Raw genomic sequence first — 16,889 nt, 5'->3', positions numbered from 1 at the left:
TTTGTAAATTAGAAGCTCGTTATTATTTTTATAAATTCCTGTTCTTATATAACACGAGGTTGCCCCAGTGTCAATTAATATTTTTAATTATTTATTTATTTTTGGGTCATTTCTAATTAAGTAGGGTAAGCCTACTCCTGACTTTTGTCTAAAAAATGGTTCTCCTCAATGTTATTTAATCTCATCGTTTTGTTAGCCGGTTGGTTAACAGTTCCAGTTGGTACCCTTTTATTTTGGGCTTGTCCTTGCTGAGTGTTCTGGGTCTCAAATTTTTTTGTTTGATCCCACTTGTTCTGACTATAATTATTATTTTGATATTTATTGTAGCCTTGATTATAGCCGTTGTAAGCCTTATTCTGAACCTGGATAGACTCGTCTACCTCCATTGGTTCCGGGTTATTTTGTGGCTGCCTATAGTTGTTCCACTGTTTTTGTTGGTTATTATTAAATCTACCCTGGTTCCAAGAATTATTTTTATTCTGATTATAATAACCGTAAGTATTTTTGTTCTGGTAGGTGTCATGATTAAACCTTAAATTATTATTGTTTCGCTGGTTACTATAACTATTGTTTTGCTGTCTAGTCTTGTGGTTGAAATGTGTTTGTCCATTTCCACTAGAGTTTGGCTCACTATGTTTTCTCTGAGTAGTAGAGAAGCTATTTGCGAAATGAGCCCTCATGTTGTTGCTTTCCAGTTCCTGAACTATGACCATTGCATTTGGTAGGTCAGGTGGATTCATTGAGAAAATAGTATCTGAAATTTGGCCGTTGAGGCCGGTAATGAAAACTCTAAGAGCTGTTTTCCTATGTTTCTCATTCATTTCCGCTGTTATAGGTTTGTTTCTACCGTAGGTCATAATAGTTTTATTAATTAGCAGAGTTAATTTTCTATTAACTGTACCATAATAATCCATTATGGATAATTTTCCCTGACTCAATACACTTAATTCCTGTTCAATAATGTGAATTGGTCTTTTGTCGCTAAAGACGAAGTCAAGTCTGGCCATTATGGCATCGAAATTTAATACCGTACCGTTATGGGTTAAGGCGTCGTTTGCCATTCCTGTTATTTTGTTTCGTAATATAGATAAGGCAGAATAAAATCTTTCACTCCCTCTGGCATACTGCCCCATGGCTACTTCTGCCGATTCTCTCCAGCTTACATATTTATCCTCTTCACCTTTATATTCCCTAACAGATAGTCCATTCTGGTGTCCCAAAATCCCTTGAGGAGGACACCAATAGCTCAAAAGATTGACATGTGGGAGGGAAGATTAACCACAAGGACGACATTCGACGTACTCGCATGCTTGTGGCCGCAGTACTCGAAATCCTCATGCTCCTTAAGATTGTTCAGCTGTAGAAGCCTTCTGATCAAGGCCTTAGTGACTAACGGCATACTTCGAAAAAGTAATGGTGCAATGTAAATGTATTCAACGAGTCAATCTAAGATAAATTGAAATTATGCATAATCAAAGGCCAATAGCCTGATATGCCACAACCAGAACTCAAGTGAAAATCAAAAACATTGGAAGCATTCAAAAATGCATTGAAATACATTTTAATCAAGTGGATCGATAGAGCTGATCCCGATAAACAACTAGCGAAGGCGAGTCTCACGATGCCTCAGGCATATATACATTTTATGTTTAAGTGAATTGGTATTCTTAAGAGCAGCAGTCTTTTAATGCACGCATGATTATATATATATATAGATAGATATATATATATAATCATGCGTGCATTAAATTTCTTGTGACAAAAATCTTTCTTGGGCTGCCCTTTGTTTACAAAAGTTTGGGAGATTGGGAAGATTGGGATATGGATTGTACATAAGTTTGGGAGCGAAGTCGCCCGTTTGGGATATTGATTGTATACAATAATTTGAGAGTAAGAGTGCAAGAATTTTGTATGTTATTGAAGAGCGGCGTCGCCTGCTCCGGACGTGGATTGTTCACATTGATTCAGCGTGGGATCGCCTAGGCTGCATATTCTTATTTTTTGGTACATAACTGAATATGTAGATATATCACTATATAAATATTCGTGCAGTCCAAACAGTTATTTTATAGACTGTTATTAGCCATTTGGCGGCGAGTATCAGCCTTGTAGTTATATGCCCAATTGCAAGAGCCCTTTGAGCGACGATGCAGTCGTAAATGGTCAGCATTTTTTTTCGCTGATGTGTGCAAATTAAGTTTCTCACTAGTGATTTAATTAAAAAAATTTATTTTTATTTATTAATCACTTAATCACTACTACAATTTTTTAATAGGTCGAATTAGTTAATTCACTGTTCGTTTACTTTTACTCGATTTGTACTACTGCTCGATTTGGATCTCCAAAACGGACTGCCAGATCTCTAGTTCAATGATCAATAATCAAACCTCGGCTTAAGAGATTTTATCCCCAAAAATTGATAAAGAGAATGGCTCAAGAGAGTCGGAAAATAGGATGATGCAATTTGCCAATTAAATTTGAAGTCCAATCTTGGCCGGAAATTGGTGTTTACATTAGCGGAGTTTTAGGGACCGCTTTGGGGATCTTTTTGTTTACGTTAACGGACCTGGGGCTCGCTTTGGGGATCTTTTGTTTACGTTAGCGGACTGGATGTTTACAGCATCCGTTTGATTTGGGCTGCGTGAAATTGATCTGGGTGGGAATGATTCGGAGGCCTGGTTGAAAGAAATAGCTGACCACGGGTTTATCTCGGGTCTGTCAGAGTTATTTGGAAATTGGCTCTCGGCTCAAAGTTGTTTATAAATTGTGTAAGAGCGCCTAAATTATGTGTCATATAACTCCTCCCATTCTAAATTTAATCGTCCCGATTGATTGGAACTGATGGGTATGTTGAATGTAATTGTTGGGTTAATTCGACAATGATATTTTCTTCTAGGGTATTTTCATTGTCGGGTATATTATTTATTTCATTATCGGAAATATTATTTTCTGGTTCAATTTCTATATGATTGCCATGGTTTGAATATTAAAAATTTTCTGAATTTGATAATAATCATAATAAATATATAAATGTGAATATGATTAATATTAACGTAACTGGTATTTAAGTTTGTTTAATTTGAATAAATGGATTTAGTATGTTAATATTATCGAATGTGAGTTCCGAATCATTAGATATAACATATTCGGATACTAAAAAATTAGTGTCATTAACTGTATTTTCTCCATTTACAAAATTGGCTCCATCTTGGATTACATCTACATTTTTATTTTTTTCTCGGATTTTGATACAAAAGGATTTTTCTCCATTTAGTAATCTAGTGAAACAAGAGCCTTCTGGGTTAAGTGAGCAATAATTATTAAATATTTCTGTTTTAAAATTGGACATTACATAGTACTTACTTCTACATTTTGCGACGTGATTATCAATTAATAATTTTCCATCATTATGTGAAATGGATCTTGAATTGTAAACGTCACAACGATCGGTAATAATAGGGTATTTTATGTAAATTATAATAAGATCTTGATGCAAAGCGATTAAATTCAGATATATTTAAAAGGTCTGTTATAACTACAAGACTATCTTCGTGCTTATAAATTTCTAGTATATCATCATTGTTTAGAATTTTAGTATTCTTATTAAATACATCAATTTTGGCAAGTGTAATTATGTCCATTAAATTCATAAGATCGTAAGTAAGCAAACGCAGAAGATATTTTCTAAGTGGAATTTCTTGATTTTTAAAGGCTGTTTTGAATTGTTCAGACATATTTTTTATCTCTTTAAATATTTTAGAATTAATAACGAATTGATCGTTATTATTTTGTATTAAATCATTGATTTTATTTTGGACTGTTATGAAATCATCATGATCTGGTGTTCCCGCTATCCATTTTCAAATGGTGCCTATTTCATGAATGCCTCTTTTTGATCTACTGGGTATAACTTGAGAGATAAGTATTTTGAAAATTTTTGAATCGTGGGATATTTCCCAAAGAAAATTCTTGTTGTCGTGACCCTTTAGAAATTCTGTTTCAAGATTAATTATTTCTCTATAAAGACTTATATTAGTTATATGAAATAAATCTGCGTGTGATTCATAAATAAGAACATCTTTGGTATCCTTGTAAGGAAGGAAATCATGGTTCGTGTAATCCATAATTTCGGATTTGGTTGTTGCTACCAGCAGTAATAAGTACATTATTGAAATCATTATCTGTAATTTGAAACCAGTTATTTAATATTATCTTTATGAATCGTACGGTTTCTGTTATTTTTAATAACTTTATTTGGGGGACTTTCCTTAACTACATGTTTTTTATATCTAGAATTAAGCTTGTTCCTTTCCCCGTATTTCTTTTCGTAAATTACCTCTCCTAATTCTTATTTTGTCTATCCTTATTGTGAAAATGTAACATTTTCTCTTGGGCTTGCTACAATAATTTTGGAATATCATCGTGTTTGATTTTATCAAATAATATATCAATAGGTCGATGATTGGTTATTGAATGAATTGTTAAATTGTATTTTTGTGCTGCTCTAATTATAATTTCGGGATAATCAATTAAATTAAGCTCATCTTTAATGCAGCGTGTAATTTCTGTTAAGATATAGTGACCCCTTTCTATTTGTCCGTTGGACGTACTGTGTCGAGGATCTGCAAAGAATAGATTTATCCCATTTCTTTGAGTAAAAGATTTGAATTGGGATGAAGAGAAACTTGGTTCGTTATCTATCAGCAAAGATTTGGCTAATGGAAATTGTTGTAAAATTTCTGAAACTTTATTTTCTATATTTAGTTTATTAGGGATTTATTTTACGACCAAGTATTTCGAATAGGAATCTATACAAATAATGAATATAAGAATTTGGGCGTAATAAATGTCAAGATGCAAATTTTCACCTTATCTTTGTGGAATAGGTACTTGACCGATAGGAATCTCTACTGGGTGTCTGTTGTATTTGTTTTGATTGCAGATTCTTAAATTCTTTATAAAATCCTTAACCTTTTTGTATAAATGAAGCCAATAATAAAATCTAGTTATTTGCTTATAATTTTCATCAAGCCCTCTATGAGCCGTACAATGAATTTCTGTAATTATAAGATATCTGTCCTCAGCGTTATCGACATCCTGGACAAATGTCTTACTGTATAAAAATGTATTCATAAAATTGTCTTTAAGTGGTTTTTTAGTTCTGTAAAAATCTTATTAAGTACAGTGAACTCCTATTGTTATATTGGGTGGAATATATTCTCTTAAGATTGATATTAAATTTTCTGGAGTGTCATACTGTATTAGACATATGTTTAGTATTTCCGAATTCAATAATCGACTCATATATTGTATACCTCCCCGTTGCTATTAGCAATTTTTGCTTAAACTGGTTTAAGGGTGTTTGGGTTTCTTGTATAACATTCTCAAAACTACTCTCTGATGCATGCTTAGTATTTTGATCTGAGACCGAATGAATGTAATTGGTTGTTCTTCCTAAGAAAGAACCGCACCAATTGCTAAGTCAGACACGTCAGTTGTTAGGGTAAATTTTTTATTATATTCCGGTTGTACTAGTTCTTTTAGTGCAATTCAATTTTCTTTGAGCTCGTTAAAAGCTCTTACATCTGAATCATCAAACTATATTAAAGTTTTACGTGATGCTTGTGGCCTTCTTAATATTTTGTTAAAGGTTTAGCTATCTTTGCGAAAGTTTGCATAATTTTGGATTTTCTGTCATATCCTGTAAGACCTAGAAAGCTTCTACGCTCTCGAAATTTGTATGTTTGCGTTCAGCAAAATTTCAATAATAACCATTAAATCTTTGTAATGTTGCTCAATTGCTTTTGAAAATATAATTATGTCATCTATATAAACATGATATGTTTTACACATTAGTTTCCTTAATATATGATCCATCGATCGTAGGAATATTCTTGGAGCGTTTGTCAAACCGAAAGACATTTTTAGGATTTCGTATTTTCAATTGTTTAATGAAAATGAAGTTTTCAGGATGTCTACACCGTTCATGTGAATCTGATGAAATTCAGATTCCAAGTCAATTGTTGAAAAGTAATTGGCTTTTCCGAGGTTTGATAAATTCACTGAAGGGTCCTACATTGGATACCTATTAGGTATAGTATTTGTATTAAGTTTTTTATAATCTATTACGAGTCTAAGCTTTGCAGTTCCATCTTCATTGAAACCCTTTTTTGGTACCACTAGTACAGGGAAATTATAAAGACTTCAACTTGGTCCTATAATTTATTCTTTTAGCACTCGATTTATTTCAGAACTTTCAAAATCTGAAGCTAATAGAGCAAAAGGGTATTGTTTGCTGTAAATAGCCCTATAATTTATGGTGTTTATTTCACTGCGTATATCTATCCTAAATGGAATCTGCATATTAATTTTTAAATGATCTTCAATGATAATATTTAATATTTGGTTCTCCAGATCTTTTCTTTGATCTGTAGAAGATATTTTGATGTTGTTTATTTTTTTATTGTCGGATAAATCGACAACGTCGTGTTCAGAAATTTTAAATCCCATACCTTTATTTTTGTCGGATTTTTCAACGACGTTGTGTTCAGGATTTGTACATCCCAAACTAAACTCAAAATAAAAAAAAGTATTTTTTAATGTAAATTCTTTTAATGGAAAAAAATTTAAAATAAATTATATCTTTGGTGTTTTTTAACTTACAACCTTCTTAGCATGGAAATAACAATTTTTAATTAGTTCTGAATTTCGAATTGAATTTTTTCAAAATCGGACGACTATATCAAATAGCCCCCATTGGAACAGTCGAAAAATTAATGGTAAAATAATATTGAAAAAATATATCTTCGGTGTTTTTTAACTTATATCCTCCTACTCTTGGGAATAACATTTTTTATTTGGTTTTGAATTTTGAATTAAATTTTATCAAAATCGGACGACTATATCATATAGCTGTCATAGGAACAATCGGATAATTGGTGGGAAGTAATGTGAAACAAATTATAGCTTTGGGGCTCTTTGACATATTATCTTATAATATTGGGAATATACATTTTTATATTTTTTAAAATTTCGAATTCAATTTAATAAAATTATTGATTATTTTTTGTAGCTGCAAGGGTATACAAACTTCGGCTTGCCGAAGTTAACTTCCATTCTTGTTTGATTTGTAGGCCAGTCAACCAGTCGTACAGCTGTCAGTCATTTTTTTAATTCAGATTTTGATCAAAAGTGCTCATTTCTTGCTGGTTTTTCACTTGTACTTCATTAAAATTAAGTCGCACAGCTAAAAGACCGACTGTTTTTAATAAGTGCTAAAAATTTTTTGAATTCAGCTTTTAATAAAATATGCTGTTTTTTAGTGGTCTTTCACTAGTACTTCAGTCAAATCGAGACGTACAGCTAAAGACTGACTGTTTTTAACAGTGTGCTAAATATGCTAACGATTCGCATCACTTTGGCGACAATTTGTTTTTTGAACCATTTTCTCATATTTTTTAATAATGGGTGTCGTCCTATTTATGAATTCAGATTTTAATAAAAATTCAAATCTTCTAGTGGTTTTTAACTAATAGTTCATTCAAATCAAGATGCACAGCCGAAAGACCGACTGTTTTGAACAGATTTTTAAAAATGTAAACAATTTATTTTTTGAACAATTTTCTTATTTTTTCAATTTTATTAAAAATGCTATTCTTCTAGGGGTTTTTCACTTGTAGTTTATTCAAATCAAGTCGTACACCTAAAGGCCGACTGTTTTTAAAAGTGTGCTAAAAATGCTAATGAGGGGAGTCATTTTGTGGACAATTTATTTTTTGAACATTTTCAACATTTTTATATGTACGTTTTTTGGCTTTTTACTTGTAGTTTAGTAACATAAAGTCGCACAGCTAAAAGACCGACTGTTTTGAACAGTGTACTAAAAATTATTAAATAATCGAGACGTACAAATAAAAGACCGACTGTTTTGAACAGTGTGCTAAAAATGCTAACGATCCGCTTCACTTTGGGGACAAGTTATTTTTTGAACATTTTTCTTATATTTTGTAATCGTGGGTGTCGTTATGTTTATAAATTCAGATTTTAATAAAAAATTCAAATCTTCTAGTGGTTTTTATCTTGTAGTTCATTCAAATCAAGATGCACAGCCAAAAGCCCGACTGTTTTGAACAGTGTGCTAAAAATGCTAACGATCCGAGTCACTTTGGGGACAATTTATTTTTTTAACGATTTTCGTATTTGTTATAAGTCCTTTTTCGAATTTAGATTTTGATCAAAAATGCTAATTTTGTTCTGGTTTTTCACTTGTAGTTCAGTTAAATTAAGTAGCACAGCTAAAACACCGACTGTTTTAAACAGAGTGCTAAAAATGCTAATGACCTGCGTCACTTTGGGGACAATTTATTTTTTGAAAAACTTTCGCATTATTTGTAAGTTGTTGTTTGGAATTTAAATTTTGATCAAATGCTAATCAGTCGCACAGCTAAAAGACCGACTGTTTTATACAGTATGTTCAAACTGCTAACGATTCGCGTTATTTTGGGGACAATTTATTTTTTTTTAATAATTTTCTCAGTTTCTGTAAAGGTGGGGGTCGTACTGTTTCTGAATTCATATTTTGTTTAAAAATGCTTATTTTCTAGTGTTATTATACCCTTGCAGAGGGTATAATAATTTCAGTCAGAAGTTTGCAACGCAGTGAAGGAGACGTTTCCGACCCCATAAAGTATATATATTCTTGATCAGCGTCACAAGACGAGTCGAGCTAGCCATGTCCGTCTGTCCGTCCGTTTCTACGCAAACTAGTCTTCTTTCTATTGCAGGTAGTATATAAGTCGGAAACAGCCGGATCGGACCACTATATTCTATAGCTCCCGTAGGAACTATCGGGGAAAAAATTAAACAAATATTATATCTTTGGTGTTTTTTAACATATACCTTTCTAAGCTTGGATATAACAATTTTAAATTAGTTTTGAATTTCGAATTAAATTTTATCAAAATCGGACGACTATATCATATAGCTGCCATATGAACGATCGGAAAATATGAAAAATATGAATAATATGAAAAAATTATATCTTCGGTGTTTTTAACTTATAACCTCCTACGCTTGGAAATAACATTTTTTATTTGATTTTGAATTTCGAATTAAATTTTATCAAAATCGGATGTCTAAATCATATAGCTGCCATAGAAACAATCGGAAAATTAGTCGGAAATTATGAAAAAATTGTATCTTCGGTGTTCTTTAACATATAACCTTTTCAGCTTGGAAATAATATTTTTAATTAGTTATGAATTTTGAATTAAATTTTATCAAAACCGGTATACTATATCATATAGCAGTCATAGAAATGATCGTAAAATTAGTCGTAAAACATGAAAAAAAATCTTTGGTTTTCTTTAACATATAACCTTCTAAGCTTGAAAATAACTGTTTTTAATTAGTTCTGAACTTCGAATTAAATTGTATCAAAATGGGACAATTATATTATATAGCTGTCATAGGAACAATCGGAAAATAGGTGGGAAAATAATATTAAACAAATTACAGCTTTGGGGCTTTTTGACATATTGTCTTATAATATTGGGAATATAATTATTTATATTTTTAAGAATTTCGAATTCAATTTAACAAAATCGGACTACTCTAACATATAGATGTCAAAAAAATGGTCTAAAAAAAAGAATGAAATGATTTGTTTTTAATATCACTGAAGTCAGCCACAATCCAATGTCACATAGTGTTACTAAAATTAATTATTTCTTGTAACTGCAAGGGTATACAAACTTCGGCTTGCCGAAGCTAATTTCCTTTCTTGTTTTCAATAAGTTATAGCCGACCAGGAGGTCTGAGTTTTCACCTTCTATTTCATAAAAAGTATATTGCGTATAATTCGTATGACAATATTTAAATATTGATTATCCATTCACTGTGGATACTCTTTTGTATATTAAAAGTTCGGCCTTATTTTTATTAAGTCCTGTTCTAGTATATCACGAGGTGGCCCCTGTTTCAATTAATATTATTAATATTTTTATTTATTTTCAGGTCCTTTCTGATTAAGTAGGGTAAGCCTACTCCTGACTTTTGTCTAAAAAATGGTTGTCCTCAATGTTAGACGGTTGGTTAACAGTTCCAGTTGGTACCCTTTTATTTTGGGCTTGTCCTTGCTGAGTATTCTGGATCTTTATTGTTTGATCCCACTTGTTCTGGCTGTAATTGATATTTTGATATTTATTATTGCTTTGATTATAGCCGTTGTTAGCCCTGTTCTAAGCCTGGATATACTGGTCTACCTCTATTGGTTCTAGCTTTTGTGGCTGCCTATAAGTGTTACACTGATGTTTTTATTTTTACATCTTTTTATTATTAAATCTACCCTGGTTCCAAGAATTATTTTTATTCTAATTATAATAACCATTTGCCATTTACCGGCAGAGTATAAGATTTTATAGATCTTAACTCTGGTCCTGCGAGGAAATGGTGGTTGAGATGAACGGCTTTATGAAGCAGACTCGAGACAGCCTATTGAATATCTCAGGTGCTTTTGGGCAACTCAGTGAGGGGTTTCTTACCGTCTGTGCCCAGTTTAATAATAAAAATTATTAACCGAGTTGCGTAAACGCAAAAAAGGCAGCTTAACCGCCGTTAATACCACATAAGTAATTATTTGTTTTTAGATTCACCCCAGATACCACATCTGAGGATGTTTTGGAATTTATACGTGAAAAATTCCCATCCGAAAATATTGCAGTTGAACTATTTCGATTTTCATACAATCGTAGGATGTTTCTAATGTTTTACTTTCTGAAAGCTTTTGGCGCCACAGCGCGACCGGTAAGTCTTTCTTATAACACCTTGACGGTCGCGAGCAGCACCTGTCCTCTGGGGTTGTCGCAGCCTGCGATGGTTTCTGCGCCGGCCACTGGCCACAAGATTAAGTGATGCCGTTGATGGCAGTCTAGACAAGTCGACAGTGACCCACAGCTTTCAACCTTATGATAAAAAACTTGTGCATGCTCCTACTTGAATAATAGCCTGGCGTCGCGTGTGGGATCCACAAAGTAATGTTGTTTTTGTAGGTTGTGCACTTATCGTTTCCAGCATGCAAGAGCGTTGCTCAATAAACGACAGTACACTCCCTAGCGTTGGAATTTCTCTTGGTGCATGGGGTGATGGTTGGCGAACTGGATGCAAGTATGAAAGATGTTTCTAAATCGTTGAATCGTCTCTGTAGCTGTCGAATAACCGCGTCAATCAATAAGTCATTCTTTATTTACTCGACTTACGGTTCCCTTGTTTTGTTCTGAATCCGCCGATGTACCTTTTGAGGTCCGCTTGTTGACGCAATATTGTCTTTGAATACTTTCTGATATTTCGCTACCAGCTCCATAAATGCTGTGAGTCTTGAGGCATACTCATCTCCAGTGGGTAATGCTGCTTGCTGGACTTATTCATCTACGTCACAGAACTCCTGCCATAGATCGCTCAATTGGTTTAGCTTACTAGAATAATAACCGTCTCGGTGGCCTTGTTCGGCAGAATCCATATCATAGTTCTTTATATAAATATAAATATATTTGGACGTTGATGCAGTTCGAACAGTACAATCAAATGGCCCAACGACACCAAGCACGTGCTTATTACGCGCGGGGCCATTTTATCAATTTGGACAAAAAATGTGGGTTCGCGAGGAAGATACATAAATCAAATAGAGACGGGACACAAATGAAAATAAAAGGCACTAACATGAAGCAAATAAGTTAAAATATTAGTTTTTAATACCGGGATAGAAGTTGAAATGCAAATTAAATGATAAAGGTTATTATAATTATTACATAGAACGCAAAAGGGCTCGTTCAGACAAAAATTTGATGTAGACCGTGGAAAATTTAGAGGATAATAATTTCGTGTTAGTCTAACAGGAACATTGAATGTTAGGCGGTTTTAAAGATCTGCAGAAATAATGTCACCTCTTATAAGATTTAGTATAAAAATAGTACCAAGCATTGTTCTACGATTTACAAGTGTAGGTAAATTAAGCAATTGAAATCTACTCTCTTAGGAAAATAACCTTACATTTTGATCCCAGTTCAAAGTACGCAGCTAAATTAAGAGAATTTTTTTTTGTACCGACTCAATGCGGTCGATGTGCACTTGATATTGTGGACTCCAAACCGACGAACAATATTCCAAAATAGGACGGACAAGGGAGGTAAATAATTATTTGGTCATCAAATTCTTTTGACTTACGCTACATAAACCCAAGAACACTCATGGCTTTGTTTACAGTGGACATAATGTGGCAGTCAAATTTAAGTTTAGGGTCCAGAAAACCACCTAAATCGTTAACTGAATATATGGTCAAGTGGCGTACTTTTAAGAAAATAACTGTCAACTGTCATGTCAATCTAATAATCCTCGTTCTTTTATTGCAACTTAAAGTTTTATACCTCTAAAAAAAAACACCCGTTACTACCTCTCTCTTCCGCGGCGACCCTCCGTCAGCCTTAAGCATTTACACATAAGCGTCGACCGCAGTTCTGCCGGCATAGCTTAGCGATCATTAGCGATATGAACGAAGGCAGCAGAATAAAAGAGATATTCAAGAGTAAGGCCTCAGCTGCGTTCGAGAAGCAATAAAAAGATTACCATTGTATGTAATATTTTAAAAAATAAACAATTTAAGAGCGGTCGATAAAGTCGCTTTATCTGCAACGTAAAACCAACCGAATCAAAAATGTTTTTTCAATCACTAAACGAAAGTGGATCAAATTTAAAATTAAAGTAAATATATAAAAATGGCAAAAAATCTATTACATGGCGACCGTAAAGTTCGAAGCTGCAAGTGCGAAAAAGAGATGACAAAAAAACAAGAAAGAACGCTATATTCCCGTGCCTCGACTATTAGGTCCCCTGTTTTTTGGTTTTTTACTTGTAGTTTAGTAACATCAAGTCGCACAGCTAAAAGACCGACTGTTTTGAACAGTGTACTAAAAATGCTAACGATCCGCGTCACTTTGGAGACAATTATTTTTTTTAACGATTTTCGTATTTGTTATAAGTCCTTTTTAAATTTAGATTTTGATCAAGAACAGTTTTGAACAGTATTCTTAAAATGCTAACGACCCGCGTCATTTTGGGGACACTGTATTATTTTGAACAATTTTATCATTTTTTGTGAGTAATTTTTTTAATTCAGATTTTGATCACAAGTGCTAAATTCTTGCTGGTTTTTCACTTGTTCTTCATTAAAATTAAGTCGCACAGCTAAAAGACTGACTGTTTTGAATAATGTGCTGAAAATGATAACGAAACGCTTTACCTTAGGGACAATTTTTTTTAAACAAATTTTCTCATATATTTTAATAATAAGTGTCGTCATTTTTTTGAATTCATCTTTTAATAAAATATGCTGTTTTTTAGTGATCTTTCACTTGTACTTCAGTCAAATCGAGACGTACAAATAAAAGACCGACTGTTTTGAACAGTGTGCTAAAAATGCTAACGATCTGCTTCACTTTGGGTACAAGTTATTTTTTGAACATTTTTCTTATATTTTGTAATCGCGGTTGTCGTTATGTTTATATGTTCAGATAAATTTCAGATAAATGTTTATAAATTCAGATTTTAATAAAAAATTCAAATCTTCTAGTGGTTTTTATCTTGTAGTTCATTCAAATCAAGATGCACAGCCAAAAGCCCGACTGTTTTGAAATGCTAACGATCCGAGTCACTTTGGGGACAATTTATTTTTTTAACGATTTTCGTATTTGTTATAAGTCCTTTTTCGAATTTAGATTTTGATCAAAAATGCTAATTTTGTTCTGGTTTTTCACTTGTAGTTCAGTTAAATTAAGTAGCACAGCTAAAACACCGACTGTTTTAAACAGAGTGCTAAAAATGCTAATGACCTGCGTCACTTTGGGGACAATTTATTTTTTGAAAAACTTTCGCATTATTTGTAAGTTGTTGTTTGGAATTTAAATTTTGATCAAATGCTAATCAGTCGCACAGCTAAAAGACCGACTGTTTTATACAGTATGTTCAAACTGCTAACGATTCGCGTTATTTTGGGGACAATTTATTTTTTTTTAATAATTTTCTCAGTTTCTGTAAAGGTGGGGGTCGTACTGTTTCTGAATTCATATTTTGTTTAAAAATGCTTATTTTCTAGTGTTATTATACCCTTGCAGAGGGTATAATAATTTCAGTCAGAAGTTTGCAACGCAGTGAAGGAGACGTTTCCGACCCCATAAAGTATATATATTCTTGATCAGCGTCACAAGACGAGTCGAGCTAGCCATGTCCGTCTGTCCGTCCGTTTCTACGCAAACTAGTCTTCTTTCTATTGCAGGTAGTATATAAGTCGGAAACAGCCGGATCGGACCACTATATTCTATAGCTCCCGTAGGAACTATCGGGGAAAAAATTAAACAAATATTATATCTTTGGTGTTTTTTAACATATACCTTTCTAAGCTTGGATATAACAATTTTAAATTAGTTTTGAATTTCGAATTAAATTTTATCAAAATCGGACGACTATATCATATAGCTGCCATATGAACGATCGGAAAATATGAAAAATATGAATAATATGAAAAAATTATATCTTCGGTGTTTTTAACTTATAACCTCCTACGCTTGGAAATAACATTTTTTATTTGATTTTGAATTTCGAATTAAATTTTATCAAAATCGGATGTCTAAATCATATAGCTGCCATAGAAACAATCGGAAAATTAGTCGGAAATTATGAAAAAATTGTATCTTCGGTGTTCTTTAACATATAACCTTTTCAGCTTGGAAATAATATTTTTAATTAGTTATGAATTTTGAATTAAATTTTATCAAAACCGGTATACTATATCATATAGCAGTCATAGAAATGATCGTAAAATTAGTCGTAAAACATGAAAAAAAAATCTTTGGTTTTCTTTAACATATAACCTTCTAAGCTTGAAAATAACTGTTTTTAATTAGTTCTGAACTTCGAATTAAATTGTATCAAAATGGGACAATTATATTATATAGCTGTCATAGGAACAATCGGAAAATAGGTGGGAAAATAATATTAAACAAATTACAGCTTTGGGGCTTTTTGACATATTGTCTTATAATATTGGGAATATAATTATTTATATTTTTAAGAATTTCGAATTCAATTTAACAAAATCGGACTACTCTAACATATAGATGTCAAAAAAATGGTCTAAAAAAAGAATGAAATAATTTGTTTTTAATATCACTGGAGTCAGCCACAATCCAATGTCACATAGTGTTACTAAAGTTAATTATTTCTTGTAACTGCAAGGGTATACAAACTTCGGCTTGCCGAAGCTAATTTCCTTTCTTGTTTTCAATAAGTTATAGCCGACCAGGAGGAGTTTAGACCTTCTATTTCATAAAAAGTATATTGCGTATAATTCGTATGACAATATTTAAATATTGATTATCCATTCACTGTGGATACTCTTTTGTATATTAAAAGTTCGGCCTTATTTTTATTAAGTCCTGTTCTAGTATATCACGAGGTGGCCCCTGTTTCAATTAATATTATTAATATTTTTATTTATTTTCAGGTCCTTTCTGATTAAGTAGGGTAAGCCTACTCCTGACTTTTGTCTAAAAAATGGTTGGTACCCTTTTATTTTGGGCTTGTCCTTGCTGAGTATTCTGGATCTTTATTGTTTGATCCCACTTGTTCTGGCTGTAATTGATATTTTGATATTTATTTTTCCTTTGATTATAGCCGTTGTTAGCCCTGTTCTAAGCCTGGATATACTGGTCTACCTCTATTGGTTCTGGCTTTTGTGGCTGCCTATAAGTGTTACACTGATGTTTTTATTTTTACATCTTTTTATTATTAAATCTACCCTGGTTCCAAGAATTATTTTTATTCTAATTATAATAACCATTTGCCATTTACCGGCAGAGTATAAGATTTTATAGATCTTAACTCTGGTCCTGCGAGGAAATGGTGGTTAAGATGAACGGCTTTATGAAGCAGACTCAAGACAGCCTATTGAATATCTCAGGTGCTTTTGGGCAACTCAGTGAGGGGTTCCTTACCGTCTGTGCCCAGTTTAATAATAAAAATTATTAACCGAGTTGCGTAAACGCAAAAAAGGCAGCTTAACCGCCGTTAATACCACATAAGTAATTATTTGTTTTTAGATTCACCCCAGATACCACATCTGAGGATGTTTTGGAATTTATACGTGAAAAATTCCCATCCGAAAATATTGCAGTTGAACTATTTCGATTTTCATACAATCGTAGGATGTTTCTAATGTTTTACTTTCTGAAAGCTTTTGGCTTAATGATGATTTAGTAATAAAAGAATTTTTTCCGAATAAACAAAGAACAAATAACAAGGGTTCCACTGTGCCAAAAAACTAAAAAGTTTAATTTTGGCGTATCAAAATGTTAGGGGACTAAATATGAAGCTACCCAAACTTTATCCTGACTCCTTTGCATTTACTGAAGATATTTTAGCTTTTACGGAAACTTGGCTGAAACCAGAGATATCCGACTCTGAAATTCTGTCTTATATCTGTATTACTTATAGGACCGATCGTAAGTCTTTCTTATAACACCTTGGCGGTCGCGAGCAGCACCTGTCCTCTGGGGTTGTCGCAGCCTGCGATGGTTTCTGCGCCGGCCACTGGCCACAAGATTAAGTGATGCCGTTGATGGCAGTCTAGACAAGTCTACAGTGACCCACAGCTTTCAACCTTATGATAAAAAACTTGTGCATGCTCCTACTTGAATAATAGCCTGGCGTCGCGTGTGGGATCCACAAAGTAATGTTGTTTTTGTAGGTTGTGCACTTATCGTTTCCAGCATGCAAGAGCGTTGCTCAATAAACGACAGTACACTCCCTAGCGTTGGAATTTCTCTTGGTGCATGGGGTGATGG

The 16,889-nt window shown here is 33.0% G+C and overlaps 1 protein-coding gene across 15 annotated transcripts in view; it reads right to left on the bottom strand.

The window, feature by feature from the left end:
• LOC108028850 (calcium/calmodulin-dependent protein kinase kinase 2) overlaps positions 1–16,889 on the bottom strand; it is a 243,822-nt gene that overhangs the window by 45,396 nt on the left and 181,537 nt on the right. The window lies entirely within an intron of this gene.

Source organism: Drosophila biarmipes, chromosome 3L, assembly GCF_025231255.1.
Source record: "Drosophila biarmipes strain raj3 chromosome 3L, RU_DBia_V1.1, whole genome shotgun sequence".
In the NCBI taxonomy this organism is placed as follows: domain Eukaryota; kingdom Metazoa; phylum Arthropoda; class Insecta; order Diptera; family Drosophilidae; genus Drosophila; species Drosophila biarmipes.
The sequence above is the reverse complement of the archived record's forward strand: the minus strand, read 5'-3'. Positions and strand labels throughout refer to the sequence as shown.